Below are 6,903 nucleotides of genomic sequence, written 5' to 3'. Positions count from 1 at the left end.
TTTAAAAAAATGTATTTAAATTTATTGTTAAGTTCAGTAAAATTTACAGAGAGTTTGCATTTCCATTCATTCATTGTTGCACTTTTCTCCCAGCCCAACCCTCCCCTCCTAGTACACTACCCTCTTGGAAAAGAAAAAGAAAAATTCTTTCATTGTTTTACAAACCCTTCCCCAGGTCCACTCCACCATGTAGCTTTTGGTCTAGATTCCTGTCATGACAAAAATATTTAATCACATATCACTTTTAAACAGTTTTCTCCCTCATCTGTTTCAATGCAGTATACATTGTTGATACCATCTTTCTCAGTCTCTCCCCAACCCCAAGTTCAGTCCTGTTTTACAACAGTGGCACCATGCAGCATTTGTCCTTGTGTGACTGAGAGACTTCACTAAGCATAATGTCCTCCAGAGTCACCCATTCTGAATAATATTGCATGAGTTCCTTGTTTTTCAATGCAGCATAGTATTCCTTTGAGTGAATATACCACAGCTTCTCTATCCATTCGTTTGTTGGTGGGCACTTAGGTTGTTTCCAACTCCTTGCTATTATGAACAAAGCTGCAATAAACATGGGTGTGCATATATCTGCATGGATGTCAGTCATGATCTCTTTGGGGTATATTTCAAGTAGTGGAATTGCTGAATCAAATGGTATCTCTATTTGCAACTTTTTGAGAAAGTGTCACACTGCCTTCCACAGTGGATGTATCATTTTACACTCCCACCAACAGTGAATAAGGGTTAGTTTTGCAAATTGAGGTTTGAATTTGTTCTTCAGTTCCTTCAGCTTCAGAAATGCCAAAAGAGTTCAGCACTTTTGATTTTCTAACTCCAGCTCTTTGTACACTTTGTTACTATACTTTGCTTTGTCCTCCCATGTTGTCCTTTGAAGTCTTCTGTTGAGCTCCTTAACTTAATGATTTTTTTCCCTCTGCTTTGGCTTCTCAGCACTCTAGTACAATATTCAGAGTCTCTTCTGACATCCATCTCCGTCTTTTCTTCCTCTTCTCTTTGTAAAGACCTTTTGCATTCTTCTTGGATATTTTTTATATCCTCCAGATTGCATCTGGTCTTCACTCATTAGTGTTCAAGGCCTCATAGCTGAAATGGTTTTGCAATTCAAGTGGAATACATTCAGGATCAAATTTTGACTCCTGTGGATTTGATTGAACCTTCTTTAGCTCTGGTTTGAAATTGCATGAGGAGTTGGTGGTCTGTTCCACAATCAGCACCTGGCCTAGTTTTCACAGCTGATATTGAGCTTCTGCAGCTACTCTTTCCAACGATGTAATTGATTTGCTTCCTGTGCATACCACCAGGTGAAATCCATGTGTAAAATCTGCATTAATGCTTCTTATAAAAGGTATTTGCAGTGAATAAATCATGAATTGTTCAGAATTCTATCATTCTATTTTCAGCCTCATTTCTGTCACAAAGAACATGGTTTTTTTTTTGTCTACTGATTCTTTTCCTCTGTTCATAGCTTTTGCACTACAGCCACTCATTATTATAACTACATCTTGATTACACGTTTAATCAATTTCAGACTACAAAATTTGGTAGAAATATTTTATTTCATCATTTTTTACTCTCTTTGTTGGTGCATATGTATAAATGATAGGGTATTCGCTGAAATTCTTTGTATATCACTCGTAACATTGTATTTCAAGATGTATCTACAATCAACAACCATAGTAACAGCAGGGCGGTTAAGAAATTAGAAGACGTGTTGTATTGAAAAAAATCAGCTTTCGTGGACTTTTATAAAGCTCTAAAGAGGAAGAAAATGTCAGTGTAAACACTAAAGTGTGCTTGATTGAAGCTCTGGAATTTAAAATTATTTCTTATGTGTCTGAAAGTTGCACAATGAGTAAAAATAGTCAAAAAAAATTGATACATTTAAATTGTGGTGTTTGGAAAAAAGTATGGAATATAACAACTGTTAAGAGACAGTCATGTCAAATATTGTTGTGGTTGTTATGTGCCATTGAGTCACTTACAACAGCCCTAAACCCTGCTCTATCCTTTGCCAATTGCACTGCCTCTGACACACCCATCCCGATTACCCCAATCACTGAATCAATCCACCTTATAGAGGGTCTTCCCTTTTTGCATTGTCCCTCCACCCTTCAAAGTATGATGTCGCTCTCCAAAGACCTCTCCCTCCTTACAACATGTCCAAAGTATGTCAGAAGAAGCCTCAGAATCCTTGCCTCCAAGGAGCAGCCGGGTTTAACCCTCTCCAGGATGAATCTGTTTGTTTTCTTAGCAGTCCACGGTACATTCAATACTATTCTCCAGCACCACAGCTCAAAGGCATCAATTCTCCTTCTATCCTTCCTAGTCATTGTCTAACTCTCTTATGCATAACAAGTGATTGCAAAGACCATAGCCTGTATCAGACACACCTTAGTCTCCAGAGTGACACCATTGCTATTCAGTACTTTGGGAGGTCACTAACAGCAGACTTTCTCATCGCAACATATTTTTTTTTAAATTTCCTGGCTACTGATGCCAAGAGTGGAAGTACAACTAGGTTGCTTCTTAGAAGCAAGATGGTAAAACTTTATCTTGCATCCTTTGGTCATGTTGTCAGAAGTGTCCAGTCCTTGGAAAAAGGAATTATACTAGAAAAGTTAATGGTTACCTAGAGAGCATAAAATGGGACTTGGAGGCAAAGGGCCAGAAGGAATGAGAATAACAGAAAGCAAATAAAAGAGTCCATAGCTCATCCTCATGCTGTCTCTTGAGCCACATCAGCAGCAAGAGATTTATTTGTTATTGACTCACAGACTTCACTTACAGTTGTGGTACCAAGATTGGGGTTTATTAGGGGAGTAGATTAGAGTATAGAGAGGCAAACAATATCTCATGTTGCAAGGCCAGATTTAGGCCAGCAATCCCAAACTAGATTAAGAGCAAAACACAATTCCTTAATTAATGAAATTCCTGGTTTCAATCCAGCAACACAAATTCATAAAGCCTCTGGTTTCCTTAATCATCCAGTGTGGCTAGTCTCAGAACAGTTAAGTCAGTTTTTCCTTCAAATATCTGGCAATAACAGCAAAACGTTTAACTGTGGCCAATACAAATATAAGAAGCTTCAGGTCACTTCTTGCCACAGATTCTTCCTGCAATGTCACAGTCTCTCCACCACAAACCCAAATCTTACCCTCAGGGTCTCACTTTCACCAGGGTCTCAATCTGGTCTGATTCTTAACAGTGTCTTTCTTCAGGGAGCTCTCGTGGCCTAGTGGCAAGAAGCTGCATTGCAGTCCCAGAGGTACATGGTTTGAATCCTCCAGATTCTCTGCTGGAGAAAGAGGTGCAATCTCTTCCTGAACCTGTCAGATCTAATTTGACAGCACACACACACACACACACACACACACACACACACTAAAATTTAAAAAGACCAAACAAAACAGTATCTTGCTTCAGTGTGTCTCAACTTTTGCCTCTCAGTGTGGGAAGCATTCTCTCTCTTATCCTACTCTCACAACTGTTGATGATTTGCAGGATCATTTGTCTAAAATTAAGGTAACTGTAGAACAGAGCATGCTAAGATAATGGCTAACAAAGTTAAGCTACCACCTTAGTGGTTCAGATAAAGAAAGGAAAACCCTCAATAAGATCTCTTGACATTGACTGAAACATTTTTTCATGAGTAGGGAGGAATCATGATCATGGTAAAGAATAAAAAAAGAGTTTGATTTGTTCTTCAGTAGGTTGCTATGATTCATAATTAATTCAATAGCACCAAACAAAAACAAGCTACACTCACTTGTAATAATTCACAGTTATAAAAAAAAAAGTATATGCACTACTTCAGCCTGAACATCTTCCCAGCACTGTTTTAACAAAATTTATTTAAGTGATAAGGAAATTGTGCAGGATATGGATACTGTTGTTGTTAGGTACTGTCAGGTTGACTAATAGTGACACCATGAACAAAAGATTGGAGTGTTGTCCTATCCTCCACTATCCTCATCACATCTTTGATGCTCAATCCTACCGTTGGAAACTACGGGAGCCTGAAAGAGCTTAATGTATATTTCCAGAATATCAAGATGACACCTTTGGGAAAATATTATTTATCATTTTGCTGCTTTAATGGAATGATAAATCAAATGTGAGCAGCCAGATACTTCTTTGCTATTACAAAGTCTTATCATTTAAGTATAAGAACAAGAAAGAAAATGGCCTGATTTTGTTTTTTTTCCCCCTCCAACAATCTTATCTGTGGCATAATAAATATAGTGTCAAGAAGTCATTTGAAAACAAATATATGATTCTATTTTAATCATCAGAGCACTCTGATATCTTAGAGGTAAGGGATTGTGCTGCTATTGCAAAGGAGTGCAGTTTAAATATAATGACCAAGCCTCAGGAGAAAAATGAGCAGTCTACTCTTGTGTGATTTACTGCCTCTGAAAGTCCCCTGAAAGGTAAGCTATGGGTCAATTCCAAGCCAAGAGTACTCAACACTTGAATCATTAATATAAAACTGAAAATTGATTAACTGGTGGTGTTCAGGATTTTTAAAAAACAAATTTTCCCACAAATCACTTATTGGGAGAGCCTGGCAGTAAGAAATTGTAGTGCAATCCCAAAGACATGTGATCCAAATCCACCAGCTATTCCAAGAAGGAGGGCGTTCTCCTCTCATATGATTTATTGCCTTTGAAAATTCACTGGAGGGTCAGCAATGAGTCAGTTCTGACTCAATGATGCACAACAGAAACAGTAAAGCACCTGTTACATATAAGGTGATATACTATTGTAGAAATAAAGAGAGAACCTTGACTTGAATGGCAAATAACAAGAGAATTTTTACTCATAATCTGATACATCTACTTTGTTAAATATGAAACAATTATTATGTTTTTAAGTATGTCTAATATTGTTTCTAAGAAATATTCGTACTGAAAAATACAGCACTTTCTCAAAGAAATTGAATACCCAAACATATTAGAGAAAAGAAAAAAGACAATATTCATTAATTATAAAGCTTAATATAGTTAAGCTTTAAAGTCTTGAGGTTCAGCTAAAACACTTCAGTGTTTCAGTGTTTTTTCTTGCAGTAATGAAAAAGAAAATCTTAATATTTTTACAAAGGGCCATGAATAACAAAAAAACAACCTAGGAAAATAACAAGATAGCAAAATTCTGCTTTCTCAACTTCAAATCATGCTACATTAATGTGTTTATTTGGCATTGATCATATTGTGTTAACCTAACTACATAAATGAAATGAAACATCCAGCCTTGTGTTATCTTCATGATGATTCCTACATTTCTGTCCTTGTAGATAGCATATCAAACTATTTCAATGAATTGGACTTTATATTTTAAATATTTTCTATTTCAAATATATCCAGAAATTGGTCTTACCTGATGAGATATACAACAAAGTAATGTGCTAAACATCTGGCCATTCTGATTTCTAAGAAGCATCTAGTGATATTTCCTCTAAGCATGTTATATTTGTTATAGCAGCACACATTACAGTTAATAATATTTACTGACACCAGAATTCTATTGCATTCTTTCTTCTATTTTCTTTTCTTTGAGTAGACTTCACATGTGTAAAAGGACTTTGTGAAGTTAAAAGAAAACAGAGCAACACAAAGCAAAACAAAACAGAAAATCTTTCATGCATTCAAGGATTTTATTTACAATAAACATATTGAAGAAAACAATATTTACCCACAATATTCCTGATGGTGTTGTTGTTTGTGACATTGAGTTGCCTTTGACTCATAGTGACCCTGTGTAAAACAGCTCTAAACCCTGCTCAATCCTATGCCAATTTTATTGTCCCTGACAGGTTACCCCATTACCCTAGTTACTAAATCAATCCATTTCATAGGGGGGTCTTTCTCTCCGGCACTGTGTCTCCACCCTCCCAAGTATGATGTCATTCTCCAAATACTGGTCCCTCCTTACAACATGTCGAAAGTATGTCAGACGAAGCTTCAGAATCCTTGCCTGCAAGGAGCAGCCTGATTTAACCCTCTCAAGGAGGAACGGGTTCATTCCCTTAGCAGTCCATGGTATACTCAATACACTTCTCCAACACCACATTCACTTCTCCTATCATTCCTAGTCACTTTCTGAGGCATAGCAAGTAATTGCAAAGGTCATGGTCTGTATCAGGCACACCTTAGTCTCTAGACTGACTTCATTGTTCTTCAGTGCTCTGGAGAGGTCTCTGACAACAGACTTTCGCAAGGCAATACTTCTTTTCATTTTCCTGACTGCTGGTGCCAAGAGTGTTGATTGTGGAGCCAAGCAAACTAAAGCTGTTTAACAATCTATATCTGATACGAGTTTAAAATGCAGAATTTGTAAAACAAACAAACAAAAAAACCTCCTAAAAAAGGTATATGTCAGAGTTGTAGCTGTTTTCTATATCTATTTAATCTATATGTTGTTGCTGTTGTTAAGTGTTGTATAGTAGAGGACTTATAGCAACCCTAAGAACAAAAGACCTGAACACTTGTATATCTTTCATCCTTTCTCCAAATTCATAGAGTTTCTGGAGGCAAGCTATTTTGGAAATGGATGCCACTCCTGCTTCCAAGCTTGTTTTAACCAGGGAGCTCCACCAAACACTGTCCACTATGAGTAACCGTTATAGAATTTGACACATTCGTGTCACAGTGTTCAGCATCACAGCAACTATGAGTTACCTCTGTACAGCAAATGGACAGACCAGTGTTGTGCCACTTAGAATAATGTTTGACCAAAAACAATTAAAACCAGCCCTGAGGGCCACAGATTAAGACACTAACATCCATGGCTCTGAACCCTGCCCTGTCCTGAGTAAATCTTGGCATCTCTGTCACATGCCACACATTCTTCTTTGTAAAATTCAGCTTGTCAAATTATTTTCCCAGA

Source organism: Elephantulus edwardii, unplaced genomic scaffold, assembly GCF_000299155.1.
Source record: "Elephantulus edwardii isolate Elephantulus edwardi_28Jun2011 unplaced genomic scaffold, EleEdw1.0 scaffold00382, whole genome shotgun sequence".
NCBI classification, from domain to species: domain Eukaryota; kingdom Metazoa; phylum Chordata; class Mammalia; order Macroscelidea; family Macroscelididae; genus Elephantulus; species Elephantulus edwardii.
Note: the sequence above shows the minus strand (reverse complement) of the source record.